Raw genomic sequence first — 11,415 nt, forward strand, 5'->3', positions numbered from 1 at the left:
CTCCAAGACATGGTTTATAGTAATGGTCTGTTTACATGTGTTTCCTCTACCACCTCTAAGCTTTTAGAAGACAGACACTCTTTTTCATTACTTTAATCCCAGTAACATAGTACTTATTGGTTGAAACAAGTATAACATATTAAAAACCAAAATTAAATCATAAAAGATGAAATAAAAGAGATTCTAAAATCAATACAAACAGCAGCAAATTGACCCAACTGTACATCTTATTGATAACTCAACCACCCAAGCGTAAGGGATTAATTCAAGTTTTGTTTGAACAAAACATCCTGACTGTGCACTATTATTGGGGTATATTCTAAGGATGTAAATAACCACAAATAAATCTTGAACTTTAAAAAAAAAATTTTTAAATATTCATTAATTTTTTGGCCACGCTGTGCAGCATGTGAGATCTTAGTTCCCTGACCAGGGATGGAACTCGTGCTCCCTGCATTGGAAGCAGGGAGTCTTAACCACTGGACCACCAGGGAAGTCCCTAAATCATGAACTTTAATCAATAAGTTTGTATTGATACATATCATGTTTTGTAGGTTAGACGAAATATCACAAAGAATGAATATATAAAGTGGTAAAGATAAAGAAAAAGATAAAGAAAACACTCTGGTGTTGGATTTGAATTGATGGGATCACTGTGAACTCATACATATTTGCAGATGCAAAATTGTTTAGCTACTTTGCTATTTTGCCATATTTATTTTAATTTCTCTGAGGTCCTAATTCAACAACATATGTTGAACGCTTACTATATTCCAGACCCTATACTGAGAAGTTTACATGAAATATTTCATTTAATTTTCATCACTGCACTTTGTGGTTTGTACAACTATTATTAAAAAGGTGAGAAATTTGCCCATGATAATGACAGAGTTAGGTGTGGTCTGACCCCAAATTTTGTTTATAATCACAGAGATGAGTAAGACAGGTCATAATTTAGCTCTGTCTTAAAGCACTGTATTCATTTGTAACAGTAAACTTGATCTGACTACTGAAATAAATAAGTTTCACAGGGGAACGCCTTTGGAATCACCTAATTCATCAATAAAAGTATTTGTGCTCATTTGGCACAGAGCATATTCTAAGGGGCCCAGGAAGAAAAACCCGGGGTTTTAGACCCAGCTCTGCCAAACCCAGCTCTGTGACCCTGTGCAAGTACACCAGACCTCTCTGGGTCACTCTTTCTTCTTTTCTAAATTGAAGGAGCTGGAGGACGCAAGGAGTCAAGACTCAAATGTGTGCAGGGGTCAACAGGTAGCACAAATGAGTAAAATGCCCCCATGACTTGTGGTGACCTCTATGGTAGTGGTGGTGACCTCTCACCTCCAGCCCAATGTTGCCGGGCAGGAGTTCAGGCCTGAGGTCACCTGATCTTCCAATTCCTCAAGAGAAGCCAGGAATCCAGACTTATGTGACATTTTCCAAATCTTAAATTAATAATTAAAAAAAAAAAACCCTTGTATCAGAAAAACAAACCAACCAAGCAACCCGTATGTAGCCTTCAGGCCAACACCTTAGAAATTTTTGGATCAGATAAACTCTGAAGTCCCTTCAAGGGTATTCTTTATAGAAAACGAAATGGTCCCTTCAGGCACGGAGCAGATGTTCCATGCTTTAAGTTGTGATGCTCAAAGCTGATTGATTGCCTGGTTGATCTCAGAACTTTTCAAGGTTACATTGGGATAGTGGACAAGTCCTGGTACCTTTTTGCACCGCTATCTTCTTACCATAGAATGAAGAGGCTGAAAGTCTCTAGGGAAGGGGGAATAAGGTTAATATCCACTGAGCACCTGTTCTATGTCAGGGATGTCCAAGAATCATACCATTTGTATTAGGTGGGATTCTCCAGAGAAACAGACTATCAAAATATACATGGAGAGAGAGAGAGAGAGAGAGAGAGAGAGATTGAGATTTATTTTAAGGAATTGGCTTATGTAATTGTGAAGGTTAGCAAATCTAAAACCTGCAGGGTGGGCCAGCAGACTGGAGACCCTGGAGAGCTAAGTCCAAAACCTGCAGGGTGGGCCAGCAGACTGGAGACCCAGGAGAGCTAATGGTACAGTTCAAGTTTGAAGGTCACCTTCTGGCAGAATTCCCTCTTGTTCAGGGAAGGTCAGGCTTTGTTCTACTCAGGCCTTCAACTTCTTGGATGAGGCTCACCCACATTATAAAGGGTAATCTGCTTTAGTTAAACTCCACTGATTTAAATGTTAATATCATTTAAAAAAAAAAAAACAGTCTCTCAGAAACATCAAGAATAATATTTGACCAAAAATCTGGATAAGGTGTCCCAGCTAGGTTGACACATAAAGTTAGCTATCATACCATTTAGTTTTCACCATGATCCAATGAAGTCAATTACTAACTCCATTTTACAGATGAGGAAGCTCTGAGAAGTTAAATGACTTATGCAAAAAACAATTAGGGGCAGAGCTGGCATTCAAACCTGTCTTTCTGACTTCAAACTTCATCTTTTCCCACAGTTCTATCATGATTCTAGATACTAATACTACTATTTGATAAAGGTAAGATCTAAGGTTGATAGATTTCAGGATCAAGGGAGCTGACTATGGAATCCAGAGGTCCTATTTGGACACCCAGGGAGCACTCCACAAGGGAATATTATCATTCAAGTTACCTTTACATGGACTACATCATCAATCCTCCTTCCTTGGGTCAGGCAAGTCAGGGCCTAATGAACCAGGGAATCATTTTTGTGACTTGGGTCTTTTTCAAATTTTTCCTACATTCTATCCTACAAATATTTCCTGGGCATTTTCTGCATACCAGGCATAATTCTTGAGGGCTGTGAATACAGAGATGCATGAGACATATCTTTGGCATCAAGCTGCTGTGGGTGTGTTAGGGAATAAAGCAAATGCAGTGCTGTGAATGGAGCACGGTGGGGAGCCAGAGAAGAGGGACCTGTTTGTCAGTCCCTCCAACTCTCGGGTCCTGACCTTTCCCTGGATTTCATATCCTTGGAGCCTAGCATAATGCTTACATAGATTAGGGGTTCAATAAATGTCTACTGAATGGCTGCATGGATGAAGGAGTAAGCAGAAATGATATATTTACATGTCTGTACCTTTGTACCTCTCATGTCTGTACACAGTTATCTCCTGAAGGACAGGAGAAGTAGCTAAAAATGTGGGCTCACGACTTAGACCATCTGACTTTAAAGTCCAGCCACCCCTCTTACTGACCCAGGCTCAGTGTCTTTGACTGTGAAATAGTGCTAAAAATAGCACTTACCATGGTGTCCCTGTGAGGATCAAAGGAAGTAATGAAATGACAGTGCTCAGTGGAACCCCCAGCACAGAGTAAATGATTTGTAAACAGTGACTATTTTATTGCCATAGTCAGTATTAATTTCTGTCTTCCTGGCACACAGCAGGACTCAGTAAGTAATTGTTGGTGATAAATGTGTGAATGAATTATCTTATCTTGGACCATTGGGAGCAGGGAGGCAGGCAGATCCTCCCTTTCTTCTCCTCTCTGGGTTGTTTCATCTAAGCTCACAGTTATGTCCCCTTTAAGTGCCTTGCCAGTCCTTGAAACTTTGGAGACCAGGGCAGTAGAATATGGTGGTTTGTGAGGATACGGGCCCAGTAAACTTTCAGTGATCCTTTTCCTCATTACTTTTCACCTAATCCCTAAATTATTGGCATCTCCAATGAGTTGAGAGTGGATGAGGAATTAGCATTCTTCAAAGCTATGATTCTCACCCTCCCTAGTAATCGCAGTCTAGCTTAAGCTGTTCTCTAATGAACACTCTTATGACTTCCTTGAAATCCATGAACATCACTAATTCCCCAAAGTCCTTGCTATACTCTCCTTTGTTCCAAGACCAGAGAAAATCGGAAACACTGTTTAAAGGGATCAACTCTCCAGGCTTCCCACCTCCGTCGTCTCCTTCGTTACACCATGTCCAAATAGATCAGACAGTGCCACTCTGGACGTGACTTGGCATGCAGTCACCGTACTGGCCAGACTCATAATTTGAAAAGTGTCAGTTTATCTTTACATCTCACCCTTTATTTTAGCTTGGCAGAAACTCATAAACAACTGGAAGAGTTTACATAAAAATATGTCCCCATTTCAATTAATCTTTAGGTAACCTTGTTTGAATTCAGTCAAAATTTTTTGCCTGAGAGGTGTAATAAAATATACTTATTTGAGCCAAAAAGCCCCAAAACAAATGGATTTGGAGAGAATTAATAATATATTCTATATTATCAATAATAGACTATATTTTATATTAATAATAACATAGAATATTATTAATATAATATATGCTATATTGGTGAGGCTATATAACAATACACCATTAATATAATTATTAATAATATATATCTAAAATATTTTGCCTACATTTTGTCCTTTTAGTCTTAGAGTGACAATATATTGAATTTTCTCTCTGAATCGAAGACCAAATATAGTCAGCTAAAAATGTATTCTAAATAAACATGTGGCAAAGAAAAACTAATGGATACAATTTTTGGATGACAAATTATAGATTGGACTGATAAAGAATATCAGGGCATTTAGGGTGTGGTCCCAAACTCTCAAGTCCAGAGTTTGTTCTTCTTGATGTCTGAGGTGTCTTTATCAAAGACTCAATGCTGGGAAAACTTTATGTTCTTTTTGTCATGTAAGCAGGAATGTCATGTCATGTAATGAGGTCATCAGGAAGTACCTAAAAGTCCACTTTTCTAGCTTCAAAATGCAAATGATTCAGAAAACACTTGGGCTATTTCAGTACTAGAGAATTAATGACAACTGAGCATATCCCAAATTTTGAAATTTAGAACTTGCTCTTCAACTTCTGCTGGATAGACACATTTATTTTTGTAGGTCTTGGGTTTTTCAGAGAATAGAGAGAAGATTTTGGGGTTACATGTAATATAAAAATTATAGCAAATGTTTATTGAAATATTTGATAAAATGAATATTTATTTATGTAAGGTTGATACATAATTTTTATAACTTTGTATCTAATTACAAAACAAAATTTGGGAAATATGCTAAAAAGAGGAAGAAGAAAATAAAAATCACTTCTAATTCCATCACTCAGAGATAATCACCATTTTCATATTTCTGGTGTAATGCCAAGCTTAATCCCTGGTAAAAAGTAGGTCCTAAGAAAGTATTAGTTCATTGCCTATGTCCTCAAGTCTTTATTATTATGAATGCGCGTATTTACATATATTTAAAATTGCGATCAAAGCATGTGAACTGTTTTGTAATCTGTTAACATATACCTCAAAATTACAAGCCGGAATAAGTTTTCTGTTTCAAAACAGTGCCCTTGGAAGTACTTTCATGACTTAAAACAAGTTGGTGGATGATCTTTGAACCAGCCTAATGCATATCTGTGTTGTAGGTCAGGTTATCCCTGGGAAATAGACTCAGAAGGAGAAGGAGATTTGAGAGTAGAAAATTTATCCGGGTGCTCTTGGGATCAACCCTCCAGGAAAGGAAGCAAAAGAAGCCGGCTTGGGCAAAAGGAGAAACGAAGCTGCAATGCAGCCCCAGCAAAGGCCTCAGCTGATCCCAAAGGGAGTCGGGATGGTCCTTCAGGTGGTCTGTCCTGGAGGCAAGGTCTGGAACATTGAACAGCCATCAGAGGTAGGTTGTCGTGACTTTGGGTCTCCTCATCAGGAGCAATTCTGAAGGGGGCTCAGCTGAGAACCAATAGCTGCCAGCACGGTTAGCAGCTGGGGAGGTGAGAAATGAGTGTCTGGGGCCTGCAGGGGATCTGAAAGCCCACTGGGCTGTGCCACATATGCCAAGGATGTTGTAGGTCCATCTTAGCTATTATTTCTTTGGATGTTCTATTTATTAATACCATTTGCATTCTGTCAATATATGCTAGCAAGTGGGGTGTGAATACGTTAGTACTTTTTCTCCCCCTTCAAATTGTTGTCTTCTGTTTGTGGCTATAGCCCAAATGCTACTGGCTCATTCTTCTGAATACCCTTTGTGAACATGATTTTTGTAAGTCTTTTCACTCCCTGTTTGCTGAAGAAAAGTGATCACGTTGGGCTCAAACAAACAGAAAAATGAAGCATGACTTTAAAGGAATATAAATGGCTGACTCTAATGGGCAAAAATCTGGATCCCCATGAAATTCTGAGAGACAGTTTCTAGCAATAATTCTAGAATTATAAAGCACCATTGGCAAAAGTGTGCATTGTCCCAGGGTCCTGAAGTCAGTCTACCTGCTTTAAATAGATGGTCATAATTTAAGCAGATAAAGGTGAGAACCTGTGTGCATTTTACTGACTGTGGTTGACATGAGAACACTTTTGGGCCCACCCATCCAAACGCTGCTTGGTTCTAAAAATAACCCAGTATTTGTTTTCCACTGTTCTCTTCAGATATGAATATTGTCTTGGTGACTATTAAATAGGAGTATGTTCAGGGAAAACAAGTTTAAAGGGAACTCAGTTGAGTGAGAAGTGACAGAGAAGGCTTTATGCTCTGGCAAAACTACAGCAATGGTCACACAGAACGAGAAGACAAAGACCTGTTCTAGGTTGAGAGGCCTCTCCTGTGGCTCCATCCAAGCTGAGTTATAAGATCAAAGGCCTCATCTTCCACCAGTAAGATGCACACACCCACCTGTCAGGCAATCCCAGATTTATAGCAAGACATGATTTCCAGAAACCTGGAGGAAATTCTAGTTACCCCTTGGAGTGTACTCTGGAAACTACTCAGGCGTCCTTTTTACACATTTACACTTTTATTCCATAATTTTATTTTCAGTCTAGGGCATTAACGATCATTTATGAAACTTACTGATCAGTCATGTTAGCAAGAGTTTCCATTTCCCATTTCACATTGTCCCAGTGCTAAATATTGTGAATTTTCACTTAGCAACAGAAATATAACCGCCCTTTGATAACACCTCTGGGAATACTCAACATTTCCTTGGGGTTTCCCTGGATATTTAGGAGTATGAAAGAACCCAAAGGCTGTGTCATACCTCGGCAACTGATTCTAAGTGAACGTTTGGGTCGTCCTCATAGCACAAAATGGAGTGTCCCTTTCGGTAGATTTCCAGTTAATTAGCTAGCCAACACAAAAATCTGATTTTTAAGCAAGTCATCTGACCTAGTGTTTACCAAGTATAAGGTGATAATTTATTCCTCATCTGCCTTAATTCTTTGTCTATTTCTAACCAGAGTATTATTTCTTGGGTCCTTAAAGACCCCAAACATGCTTATTAGAGAAAATATGGAAACACTAAGGAGAGATAACAACCATAGTTTCACTATTCAAGGACTATAGCTTAGTATATTTCCTTCTGATCATTTTTCTTTTTAGAATAAAGAAAAAAAAGTAAACTTTTCTGTTCTTTAGAAAATAGCTACTCACCTCTAACAATTTTGAAAAACCCAGAAATAGATAACAATAAATATAAAACTCATTTATAAACTTACCCCTATTGATCTTTAGTATTTTTCTATGAAAACTTTTTATTGGTTTTAAATAATTAAAACCACACTATAGGTATTTCCTGGCTTGATTTTTCCATTCAGTTTTTATTTTTATCAGATTTCATAGATGCACATAGAGTCAAAATGTTTTAAAAGACTTGTAAACAACCAGTCTCTTGACTTCACCAACCCCCCTTTCTCTACTCCAGAAGCAAACTTGTTCAAATCTTTTGTTGTATCTTACAATGGATGGTGTCTTAGATTTGATAAACTGAGGTATATATCAAGACTTTATTAAAGGGTTAATTAATATTCTTGACCCAGATGTTTATTGTCATGTTATTTCTATTAAAAACTTGAAAGTATAACCACAGATCAAATAGATAAATAGAGTATGATATCCTCTTACTGAAAGATTCAGTGATATAGCCATAAAAATTATTTTTAGGAAGATTTTTCAATAATTTGGAAAATTCTTGTGTTGCCATACTAAGAGCTATAACATGGGCTAGAGACCTCTGTTGAAAGATGATGGGTGGAACACAAGCATTCACTTTTGCTGACTACCAAAACCACACCAAATGAGAATAAGTGAGACATATAGAGAAAGACATAAACCTTTCAGGATAAAGACTTTGGGAGAAGAGGTAATGGCAACTGCATTTTGGAAAGTGTGAAGCAGTTGGCTGAGAGGATGTGGCAAATCAAATAAGCTAAATCTAAGCTAGCACAGGGGGAGGCCAAAATAATCCAATTTTACACTGCTTATTATGGGTTGAATTGTATCTTCCCTCACCTCCAAATTCATACGTTGAAGTTCTAACCCCCAGTACCTCAGAGTGGGACTGTATTTGGAGATAGGGCCTTTAAAAAGGTGATTAGGGCTTCCCTGGTGGTGCAGTGGTTGGGAATCCTCCTGCCAATGCAGGGGACACGGGTTCGAGCCCTGGTCTGGGAGGATCCCGCATGCCGTGGAGCAACTGGGCCTGTGCGCCAGGGCTGCTGAGCCTGTGCTCTGGAGCCCGTGAGCCACGGCTGCTGAGCCCACATGCCACGGCTACTGAGGCCCACGTGCCTAGAGCCCATGCTCCACAGTGGGAGAGGCCACCGCAATGAGAGGCCCGCGCGAGGGACCTGGGTCCTGGATCATCTTCACTATCATTATTTGGAATTGTTTTTCTGGAAGGTTGCCTATATGCACTTCATTTAGCTGTTTTTCTGGGATTTTATCTTGTTCATCTTCATCTGTTACATAGTCCTCTGCCTTTTCATTTTGTGTATCTTTCTGTGAATGTGGTTTTCATTCCACAGGCTGCAGAATTGTAGTTCTTCTTGCTTCTACTGTCTGCCCTCTGGTGGATGAGGCTACCTAAGAGGTTTGTGCAAGTTTCCTAATATGAGGGACTAGTGATGGGCAGAGAAGAGTGTTGCTCTGGTGGGTAGAGCTCAGTAAAACTTTAATCTGCTTGTCTGCTATTGGGTGGGGCTGAGTTCCCTCCCTGTTGGTTATTTGGCCTGAGGTGACCCAGCACTACCACCTACAGGCTCTTTAGTGGGGCTAATGGTGGACTCTGGGAGGATTCATGCCAAGGAGTACTTCCTAGAGCTTCTGCTGCCAGTGTCCTTGTCCCCATGGTGAGCCACAGCTCCCCCTCCCCCCCATCTCTACAGGAGACCCTCCATCACTAGCTGGTACATCTTGTTCAGTCTTCTATAAGGTCACTGCTCCTTCCCCCTGGGTCCTGATACTCACACTACTTTGTGTGTGCCCCCCAAGAGTGGAGTCTCTGTTTCACCCAGTCCTTCAAAGTCCTGCAGTCAAATCCCACTAGCCTTCAAAGTCTGATTCTCTGGGAATTCCTCCTCCCATTGCTGGACCCCCAGGTTGGGAAGCCTGATGTGAGGCTCAGAACCTTCACTCCAGTGGGTGGACTTCTGTGGTATAATTGTTCTCCAGTTTGTGAGTCACCCACCCAGTGGTTATGGGATTTGATTTTATTGTGATTGTGCCCCTCCTACTGTCTCATTGCAGCTTCTCCTTTGTCTTTGGATGTGGGGTATCTTTTTTGGTGAGTTCCAGTGTCTTCCTGTCGATGATAGTTCAGCAGTTAGTTGTGATTCTGGTGCTCTCGCAAGAGGGAGTGAGTGTATATCCTTCTACTCCACCACCTGAACCCTCAGAAATCTGTTTTCTTACAGTTCTGGAGGCTGGAAGTCCAAAAGCAAGGTAACAGCAGGGCCATGTTCCCTCTGAGACTCTGGGTATCTGCCTGGCTACTTTCTGCCTCTTCCTAGCAGCTGGAGGGTGGCTGTTGATCCTTGGCGGTCCTTGGCTTGCCGCTTCAGCACCCCACCCTCTGTCTCTGTCATCCAATGGTGTTTTCTTCTTCTTATGAGGCCGTCAGTCATATGGAATTAGGGCTCATACTAATGACCTCATCTTAATTCAATTCCATCTGCAAAGACCATTTCCAAATAAGGTCACATTCATAGGTATCAGGGGTTAAAACTTCAACATTTTGGGGGAAACACAACTTAACCCATAACATCATGTAATCATTACCATTTTTTCCTAACACTTAGTTTGAGCCAAGGACTCTCCTATGTACTGCACAATCTCATATTTTCAAGTTGTGCCAAAATTTTAAGAAAACCTCACTTAAAACTTTCAGCTTACGGGGCTTCCCTGGTGGCGCAGTGGTTGGGAGTCCGCCTGCTGATGCAGGGGACACGGGTTCGTGCCCCGGTCTGGGAGGATCCCACATGCCATGGAGCGGCTGGGCCCGTGAGCCATGCCCATGAGCCATGGCCGCTGAGCCTGTGCGTCTGGAGCCTGTGCTACGCAACGGGAGAGGCCACAACGGTGAGAGGCCCGCGTGCCACAAAAACAAACAAACAAACAAAGAAAAAACATATTTCAGCTTCCAGAACAGAAAATGACCCTACAAGTGATTCACCATCTTAAAAATGATTCAACCTCTATTAATAAACTGGCTGCTGATTTTCTTTAAATGGAATCTTCTGTTTCATTGAAATATGATTTGATTTACACAGGTTTTGTTTACATAAAACTTTTAAAATATCTGGTTCTATTGTGAAAAGTAAGGCTCAGTTATAATAAATCTAATGGTTATACTTCAACATAATGTCAGGAAGTACATTCCCTTTTTCTGACTTCTGAGAAATTAAATTGAAATATGTTTGATCAAGTAATTAGAGAGCAAAGTAAGTCAGTAGATAATTGAGACCTGAGTTGTGTGGTACCAGTGGAACATGCTTGTCCTTTGAAGCCTATCATTTTATAATTAAAATCTTGAAATTCAAGTTCTTTATGCAGCTAGAATGGAGTGTGAGGAGGAGAATGAGAATTTCATTGTCAATTTGGGAGAGCTTGGTTTTATTTTGTAATCTCAGCTCTGCTATTCCTTATTTTTGTGACTTTGGGTAAAGTAATTAAGTCATCTGAGCCTTGGTTTTCACAAAACTTAGTGGGTTTGAACAATAACCATTTTATTGTCACAATTCTGAGCAGCGTCCAGCTGGAACAGCTCGTGTCTGCCTCCATGTGATCTCAGTGTGGCTCCCCTGGGACTGCAGGATTCAAGATGGCCTCACTCACATGTCTGGTGCCTTGGCTGGAATGGCTTGAATGGCCCAGGACCAGCTAGGATGACTGGACTTCACTCTTCTTGTGGTGTGGGCTGAAATCACTCATATGTCTGGAACCTGTAGCCTAGACTTCTTTCTATGGTTGGTTGGATTTCCCTCTGAGTAAAAGAAGAATCTATGTGGCTACTTAGAGTGTAGCCCCAGAACATCCCATTGGCTGCATTCTATTGGTCAAATCAAGTCACAAGGCCAGCTCTGATTTCAGGGCTGGGGATACTGACTCCTCTCCTGATGGAAGGAGGGGCATAGTGATCCTCTTTGCAGATGATTTACCACAAAAAAA

Source organism: Hyperoodon ampullatus, assembly GCF_949752795.1.
Source record: "Hyperoodon ampullatus genome assembly, chromosome: 1".
In the NCBI taxonomy this organism is placed as follows: domain Eukaryota; kingdom Metazoa; phylum Chordata; class Mammalia; order Artiodactyla; family Ziphiidae; genus Hyperoodon; species Hyperoodon ampullatus.